Source organism: Sceloporus undulatus, chromosome 5 (genome assembly GCF_019175285.1).
Source record: "Sceloporus undulatus isolate JIND9_A2432 ecotype Alabama chromosome 5, SceUnd_v1.1, whole genome shotgun sequence".
In the NCBI taxonomy this organism is placed as follows: domain Eukaryota; kingdom Metazoa; phylum Chordata; class Lepidosauria; order Squamata; family Phrynosomatidae; genus Sceloporus; species Sceloporus undulatus.
This window is the reverse complement of record NC_056526.1, coordinates 53,921,101-53,930,914: the sequence shown is the minus strand read 5'-3', so window position 1 is coordinate 53,930,914 and position 9,814 is coordinate 53,921,101.

The following is a 9,814-nucleotide window of genomic DNA, read 5'->3' as shown; positions in this document are numbered from 1 at the left end:
GGGTGGAGTTAGGAAAAGCATCCATCAGGATGCTGACCCTGGTGCTTTCTGATGGTCCGTATAAGGCGGATGTGACTTAGTCAAGATCACGCAGTGATTTTCATGGCTGAGCAACAATTCAAACCCTGGCCAAACCAGACTTCTAGTCCAACAACAAAATTACTATGGCTGCATCTACACTGCAGAATTAATGCAGTTTGACACCACTATAACTGTCATGAATCAATGCTATAGAATTTTGGGATTTGTAGTTTTGGGAAATATTTAACCTCTGACAGAGAGTTCGAGTACAACAACCAAACTAAAAATCCTAGGATTCCACAGGATGGAGCCATGACAGTTAAAGTGGTGTCAAACTGCATTAATTCTGCAGTATGGCAGCAGCTTAGAACAATCTGGTTATGGGGGAAGGATGTTTTTAGAATATTTCACATTGAATGCAATACTGTTAAGATAATACAGCTACATTTAGTTAACCAAATAAATGTATTCTTGATTAATTATTCTTTAACTGAAAATTTGTTACCAGAGGCAGAAATAGCATGGAAATAATAGTGACTATTTCCTTCTTGATAAGAGAGGAGAACAGTAGTTCAACATATTTCAGCAACCTTTTCCTTAAAGCATACAATATTCAATGACAAAATAAAACAATCAGGACAGGTAAACCTTCCATAAGTAAACAAAAACATTCTGAACTGACTAGAGACCAATTGAAGGGTTTTCCCAAAATGCATCCATGGATTACTTTTTATTTCAGTCACTCCCACTTTTTGTATAATTTCCATTTTGGTGGCCAGACTTATAGATCTATGGCTTTTCTTTCTTTCTTTCTTTCTTTCTTTCTTTTACATGCTAGTGGGAACTGGTGGGGCAGGTTTATCTGCTCTACTATTTTCTCTCTTTTTGCTGTTCAGGCATGCTCAGTAAGAGATTCTGGAGTCAACTGACATTTATATAGGTAACTATCCTGTTATAGATAGACACACTTAAGTGCAGTACAGACTGCTGAAAAAGTGCGGCCTGCTGGTGGCCTAATTTCCTCTGGAGGGAAACCGCAGCCGCCAAACTGTGCCATTTTATGTCATGCTCATGACGTAACTGGTGCAGCGTGATGTGTGGATGCTATGCGTCTATTATGTCACAATGGCAGAGCCCATGTACACAGGGCACCACCATTGTAGTGCCACCAGTCCATGCTAAGGTTAGGGACCGTGGGGTTGCCGCGCAGTCCCTAACCCTAGTTACGCTGTCACCATGTTACAAAGGGCCCATCTGTCTTGGGCCATAGCTACAGTAGGGTTGGCTAGAATCCCATTCTTTCTCAGCTTTAGCTTTACTGAATTGCTTACTGCAACCCAACATCACAAGTCTTTATTTCACCTGTCCTCTTTCACCATCTTCCCAATACTGATGATGCTAAAACAAACAAACAAAATACATTTCAATATTGGACAAGGAGAAAAACAGAGAGACTGAGTGAAGCTAATAAGATTTTGTAAAAAGGAGTTTCTCTGTAAGAGGTTTTGCTAACTGAGGTATGCCTGCATTTTTTTTTTAATTTGATCATTATAAGGATCACTTCTGTTCCAGTCAATGCATCCAAAAATGATATTCCATATGCCATAATATTTAGCTAAGGTGTGTGTGTGTATTTCTTTAGATAGCACATGTAAATTTACATAAATTCAAATGAAGTCTTCAGTAATTGGAGTTATGGAGATTTTCCCTTGAATCGGTCACTATACCAATGAGGGAAAGCATGCATGAGAGTACAAAAGATCTAGCCTAGTGCAGATGGCTACCTGTTTCAGAAAAATGAAAGACTGCCACTCATTGCATTGTTCAAAACATTTTTTTAAAATACCCTACATTTTGATATTTACCATAAGGGAAGCCAATTTTCTATAGTCTTCCCAAGGCAAGCATTGCTATATTACCATAAAATTGAAGTGTGCTATAAGATTCTTCTCACTGAAGGGTGAGCCTTCTGGATTATGGATCTCAACTACCAGATCCCTTTGCCAATGTGGTCTATTTATAAGAGATTGTTACAGTTACATCTGAAGCATCTGAGAAGCAAAATATTCTCCACCTTACTGTGTGACAGGAACACATAGTCAGTTCTTAATTAAAAATTCTCAATTTTCTGAAAATGTAAGAATGTTTTAGATTTTATTTTGAAATTGATTACATGTCAAGATGGATCATTCTTTATGCATTTTGCTCCTTTCTCTGTCTTGCAAAACCTAAAATAGCATTTGCTGTTTTGCCATGAACTAACTTATCTCTTCAATTGCTCAGCTGCTGTCAGTGTCTGGCTGATTTCCCAGACACCCTTATACACACACCTATGCAACTAGCAGCTGCATCGAACATCAGAGATCTATTCTGCTCTTGATTGGGGTACAACAGGACAATATTTTGAACTCCCTTCACACCAACAGCCTACAGCACAACAATTAGAAGCAGGAATCCTGTCTCAGCTCATCACACCCATGGGATGGTGTTTGAAATGTCATACCACTGTGCCCTGATCACCAGCAGAACAGACCTCCATCTCTTGATGAGGCTTCTGGCTGTTAAGAAAGGTTTGGGGAGTTGGATCAGGAGATGAGACATTGGATGCATCTATACTGTAAAAATAATGCAATTTGACACTGCTTTAACTGCCATGGCTCAATGCCATGTAATCCTAGGATTTGTAGTTTGGTGAGCTATTTAGCCTTCTCTCTCAATGTGCTCTGGTGCAACAATCAACCCAAAATCCCAGAATACCATAAAATGTAGCCGTGACAGTTAAAGCAGCATCAAACTACATTGATTCTGAAGTGTAGATGCAGCCACAGTGACACAGTTGTAACTACATCTGTGATCTAGGAGCTTGATGCCTGTTTTTATTTTTTCCTGCTCAAAAAATCATATATATTTGATATCTGCTTTTCTCTAAAACATGTTTTTATGCATTTTGAGATGTCTACCTTTATACTTATTCTTTCTATTAACTAAAGCATATTTGTTCTTCCTTTTTAAAGTTACACATTTTCAGTTATGAACATTTATTTCTGTATTATTCAGAAAATATAAACAAAAAAAAAAAACAACCCAATTGTAATAATAACAATTTGCCCATACATGTCAGGAAATGGAAATATACATGCATGTTTTCATTAATGTGGTCATTAATCATGGACTGTATATATTTGTTTAAATCTTGGTTAATGCAAATTTATTTTCTATCCCTGGAGGCCCCTGAACTGCAAAATATGATCTATCAGCCACCATCATTGTCAGTTTAGGTATTATTTAATGTCCTCATGCTCAATGTCATATTAGTTTAGCTTTAATAATTTAATAATCTGAACCTTTGAACAAAATAATTCTTGGGTAGCTACTATAAACTAATTGCAGGCATTGTAAATCTTTCTTCTCCAAGGGTACTGAGTAATTCAAATCATCTTAACTCACAGAAATAAAATCCTTCAAGCCGTAGGTTAAGAACTTCCCAATAGGAGAGTTAAGTGACTTGTTTAAATCTGGATGTCCACATTGCCAATATTCAACTTTACCTGTGAAGGAAAATGGCTTTATAAAGGAATGGCTGAAGCACAGTGTCTGTGCAATATTTTAGAAATAGGGGAATTGTGTACTATTATTGCTTTCATTGCTTTCAGTATGTGGCTGGCAAGGGACATGGTGCCAGGTCATTTCCCACCACAAATTCCTGAAGCAGCATTTGAACTTGAACAAAAAATAAAAATGATAATGAGATTATTCTCCTTGTGGAACATCTAGTAAAATATTCACAGCACAGAGGCACTGAAGATCATTGTGCAGTTTTTAAGCAACACTGAATGGTTATACCAAGAGAGATGTCCCCTTTTTTGTTTTAAAATATAATGAAATGAAGAACTAAAACTGTGAAGCAAGTTTAGTTACTACTAGCAATCCATGAAATGTTATTTCTTCAGTTTCTTTAATTTCTCTGCATAAAATCATATTTATTAAGAGCTTGCTTAATAAATTTTGGACCTGAGCAGTGGAAGAATCTAAATTTAAACAAACTATAGCATATGCGGTATTGCCATAGTGAATGGTATGTGGAGGAGTCTTCTCATTTCTTGACTTGAATGCTCAGCTCTGATTGATGATTGAGCCCAAGTATGTAAAAACCTTGAACTATCTTGACCCCTTTGTTGTCTGTTTTAAAATTATATAGAATTGTCTGTGGTAGTCATTTTTGTTTACTTGATGTTCACTTGTAAACCTGCCTTTGCACTTTTTGTCTTCACCTTCTTCAATAATTTTTCCATATCTCTGATATTTTCTGCTAGTATTATGGTGTCACTTGCATGTCTTAGATTACTGGAGTTCCTTCTTCCTTCTTCCAGTTTTCATGCCTCCATCCTCTGAGTCCAATCCTGCTTTTTGTATAGAAGCATAGAATCATAGAATTGTAGAGTTGGAAGAGAAAACAAGGGTCATCTAGTTCAATAATAGATTTTTTTTTGTATACCATTTTTCCCTAGATCAAAACAGTTTACAGACTATAAAGCCCCTGCCATGCAGGAAATCACAATCACAGCATCCCTGGAAGATGATGATAATAATAATAATAATAATAATAATAATAATAATAATAATAATAATAATAATAATAATATTTATATACTGCCCTATGGCAAACCAATCCGGGCGGTTGACAACAGTAAAATATAAAATATAACAATTAAAAACACTTTATCCCTCCCCCCTTAAGACAATATTAAACAGTATAACATATTAAAAACACAACATCAAGCATAAAAACAGCAATTAAAACCCTGATATCCCTCTGTTGATCCTCGACCATCACTGAGATGGGGCCACGGGAGGAATGAGGGAATCAGGGAACCTGGGCTGGGATGGTTAGTCTGGAAAGGCCTGCCGGAAGAGATCCGTCTTGACCGCTTTTTTAAAGCTGTCTAATGATGTTATCTGACGGATCTCATCTGGCAGGTCGTTCCAGAGTTTGGGGGCAACAGCAGAGAACGCCCTCTGGGAGGTCGCCGCAAGCCTAGATTTTAAAGGCTGCAGTAAGTTCTTCCCAGAGGACCGGAGAGTGCGGGGAGGATTGTACGGGAGGAGGCGGTCCCTGAGATAGCTTGGACCCAAGCCATTTAGGGCTTTAAAGGTGATAACCAACACCTTGTACTGGGCCCGGAAGCTGATAGGCAGCCAGTGGAGGGACCTCAAAACCGGAGTAATGTGGTCCCTCCTAGATGTTCCTGAGACAAGCCTGGCTGCCATGTTTTGAACCAGCTGTAATTTCCGAGTCAAGCACAGGGGTAGCCCCATGTAGAGTGCATTACAGAAGTCAAGGCGTGAGGTTACCAGCGCGTGCACAACCGTCTCGAGATCCCTTACTTCCAGAAAAGGGCGCAGCTGGCGTATCAGCCGAAGCTGATAACAGGCACTCCTGACCGTCGCATTTACCTGATTTGTCATCAGGAGCGACGAGTCAAGGAGCACCCCCAGACTGCGAACACAGTCGCTGGAGGAGAGTGTGACCCCATCCAGGACTGGAGGTTGCAACCCAATTCTTGGTTTCGGGGCCGCTACCATGAGCACCTCCGTCTTGTCTGGATTCAGTTTCAATCTGTTTTTCCTCATCCAGCCCATTACCGCCTGAAGACATTCATTGAGAGAAGAGATGCCATCAGAATTCGAGGCCGACGAACGAGATACGGAAAAATAGATTTGGGTGTCATCAGCGTACTGATAACACCCAGCACCATGACTCCTTATTATCTCACCCAGCGGCTTCATATAGATGTTAAATAACATCGGGGACAAAATAGCCCCCTGAGGAACCCCACAAGTGAGGTACCTCTTACTGGAGCTACAGTCCCCGAGTAGCACCCTCTGAGACCTGCCCGAGAGGAAGGACCGGAACCACTGCAAGGCAGTGCCCCCGATACCTAACCCCCTCAGGCGGTCTAAGAGGATGCCGTGATCTATAGTATCGAAAGCCGCTGAGAGGTCTAAGAGCACCAACAGGGTCACACTCCCCCTGTCAATGCTCAGACGCAGATCGTCGGTCAAGGCAACCATGGCAGTCTCAACCCCAAAGCCTGTCCTAAAGCCAGTTTGAAATGGGTCTAGATAATCGGTTTCATCCAAGACAGCTTGGAGCTGAAGGGCAACCACCGTCTCGATCACCTTGCTCAAAAATGGCAGCAATGACACTGGCCTATAATTCCTCATATCCAGGGGGTCTAGGGAAGGTTTTTTCAGGAGCGGCCTAACCGCCGCTTCCTTTAAACAAGATGGAATATGTCCTTCCCTGATGCATCCAGCCTCTGTTTAAAGGCCTCCAAGGAAGAAGACTCCACCACACTCCAAAGGACTGTGTTCCACTGTCAAACACCTCTTACTATCAGAATGTTCCTCCTATTGTTGAGGTGGAATCTCTATTCTTGGAGCTTGTATTCATTGTTCTGTGTTATAGTCTCTGGAGCAGCAGAAAACAAGCTTCCTCCATCCTCAATGTGGCACTCCTTCAAATACTTAAAGGGGGCTGTCATATCACACCCTAAACATCTCTTCTCCAGGCTAAACATACCCAGCTCCCTACGTCTTTCCTCATAAGGCATAGTTTCCAGGCCTTTCACCATTTTAGTCGCCCTCCTCTGGACACGCTACAATTTGTCAATGTCCTTTTTGAGTTGTGGTGTCCAGAACTGGATACAGTATTCTAGGTGAGGCCTGACCAAGTCAGAATAGAGTGACACTATTACTTCCTTTGATCTAGACATTATACCTCTATTGATGCACCCTAGAATCACACTGGCCTTTTTAGTTGCCACTTCACACTGTTCACTCATGTTCAACTTGTGGTCTACTAGGGCTCCTAGATCCCTTTCACACTCTTACTCTTTCTACTTTACAGCCTTTAAGAAGGCTCTTAAGACGGATCTCTTCTGGCAGGCCTTCCCTACCTAGTTCCTCTCCCCATTTACTGTGACTTACATCACTCTGTCTACAATTCTTCTCTTAAATTTAATGAGAAGAATTAAATTAAAAATAATTAAAATTAATTTTTTCCCTCAAGAAGAAGAGCCCTCCCTCCATGCCAGCTGTCATCATCCAGCCTGCTAGGGAGTGAAAAAGCAGGCCAAACTCCATCAGAGCTAGCCTCAAGAAGAAGAGCCCTCCCTCTATGCCAACAGTCATTATCAGGCCTGGGAGGAGTGAAAAAGATAGGCCCAACTCCATCAAGCCTAGCTGAGAATTACTGTGACTTATTGTTGTATTTTATTTTATAGTATTCTCTACGTAATTTTATTGCTGTAACCCACCCAGATTCTTTGTGATTGAGCAGACTATAAATAAATCATCATCATCATCATCATCATCATCATCATCATCATCATCATCATCATCATCATCACCATCATCTATAGATAGATAGATAGATAGATTTATATATCTCTATCTCTATCTCTATCTCTATCTATCTATCTATCTATCTATCTATCTATCTATCTATCTATCTATCTATCTATCTATCTTTGCTCTATGTTCATTACCTTCAATTTCTCTGTGTTGAAATTCATTTTGTTAGCTTTGGCCCAGCTTTCTAATCTATTAAGGTCATTTTGAATGTTGCTCCTGTCCTCTAGGGTATTAGCTATTCCTCCTAATTTAGTGTCATCTTCAAATTTGATAAGCATGCCTTCTATTCTTTCATCTAAGTCATTGATAAAGGTGTTGAATAGCACTGGGCCCAGTACAGAACCCTATGGCCCCCACTGGGCACTTCTCTCCAAAATGAAGAGGAGCCATTCTTGAGCATCCTTTGGGTTCAGCCAGTCAACCAATTACAAATCCATTTAACAGTTGCCTTGCCTAACCCACATTTTGCAAGCTTGTTTTCAAGAATGTCATGGGGGACCTTGTCAGAGGCCTTACTGAAATTAAGATATATAATATCCACAGTGTTCCCTTCATTTACCAAGCTGGTTATTTTATTTTAAAAAAGGGATCAGATTAGTCTGGCATGACTTGTTTCTCTGAAACCTATGTTGACTTTTTGTGATTATGGCATTTCCTTCTAAATGTTCATGGGGACCCGTTACAGACCGCCCAAAAGAGGCGGTCTTGGGCCGCAGCGTGGAGGAGCCGCAGCAGACAAACCGCGCGACTCCTCCGCGCTGCAAAAAAGGAGCACGGAAATCGCGCTCCTTCTGGGTTGCACGTACTCGCAACGTCTCTTCCGGGTTGGGACGTGCGGACGCAGAGTGTCTGCTGCATCAAGATGGCGATGCCCATCTGTATAGGGCGCTGCCATTTTGACGTATCCATTACGCGCAAGGGGCAAGGCACGTCTGGAAGCGCCGCCCCTCACGCGTAATCGCGGCATGATAATGGCGCCCCTTGCACCTGTCTGTAACGCACCAGACTCTCTGATTAATGATCTGCTCTAGAATCTTTCCTGGTATTGATGTCACACTAACTGGGCGATAATTGTTGGGATCCTATTTCCCCCCCCTTTTTGAAGATGGGGACAGCATTTGCCCTCCTCCAATCTTCTGAGACTTCTGTTCACCAGGAATTCAAGATCTTTTAATACCCTTGCATGTAGTTCATCTGATCCCGAAGATTTAAATTCATTTAGATTAACAAGGTATTCCTGTACTACCTCTTATTCTGTGCTGGATCTCCCCTATTGTGTCTTCTGCTCCGTTTTCCTTAGGTTAAGCACCCTTTTTCCTTTTGTGTGAAGACTGAGACAAAGAAGGTGTTGAGTAATTCTGCCTTTTCTCTGTCCCCTGTCAGCATTTTGCCATCTTCTCCAAGTAGTGGCTTTACTATTTCCTTCTTCTTTTTGCTGCGAACATACACCAAAAAGCCATTTTTAAATTATTTTTAACCTATCTAGCGAGCCTAAGCTCATTCTGCGCTTTAGCTTTTCTGATTTTACCCCTACACATATGATGTTCTCAGCGTGCAAGTTAAATAGATAGGATAATAAAATTAATCCTTGCCTGACCCCCATTACAGTTTGAAACCATTCAGTTTTTCTGGGTTCTCTCCTAACAGAAGGTACATGTCATGCATCAGGACTATCAAGTGTTGTGGCGCACCCATTTCTTTAAGAGCAATCCATAGTTTCTTGTGATCTATAAAGTCAAATGCATTTCTATACAATTGTAAAAAACAATTAAAATAGTTTAAAATTACTTATTTATAAAAGTAAATGAATAAGTGAGTGAATAAATAAATAAAGCACACTCCCCAATAAGAAGTCTCACCCAGCTTAGGAAAGAGAGTGCTGAGCAGTGGCAAAAGAGGTACACCAAACCCCTATTCTGTTCCCACCAATCACCTTAGGCACGTAGGAATGAAGAAATAATTTCTTGAAGTGGTCTTAGGGATAACAGTGCTTTCTCTTCTCCTCAGTATTCAAATCATTAGCCAGAGGGGCAGTGTTTTCTCTTCTTTCTGGTATTCAAATCATTAGCCAGAGGGGCAGAACAGCACCTGAGAGCCCCATGCTTTCCTTCCACAGCTAGGGGGGAAATAACCACTAGTGTAGCCATGGTGGCAAAAAGATCCAGTTCTCCCATATGTCATTCAATACTGTTGCTTCCAATTCTTGATGCATTCTTCATCTTTTGGTTGGCATTCAGTATTTCCATCCCATGCCACAGGACACATATATCAAAGCAACCAGAATAGAGGGGTTAACTCATTATAGAGAACATATTCTTCCTGAAATTTCATTTTTTAAAAAAAAGGGTTTCTGCTTGACAGAGTACTGTAAACATAA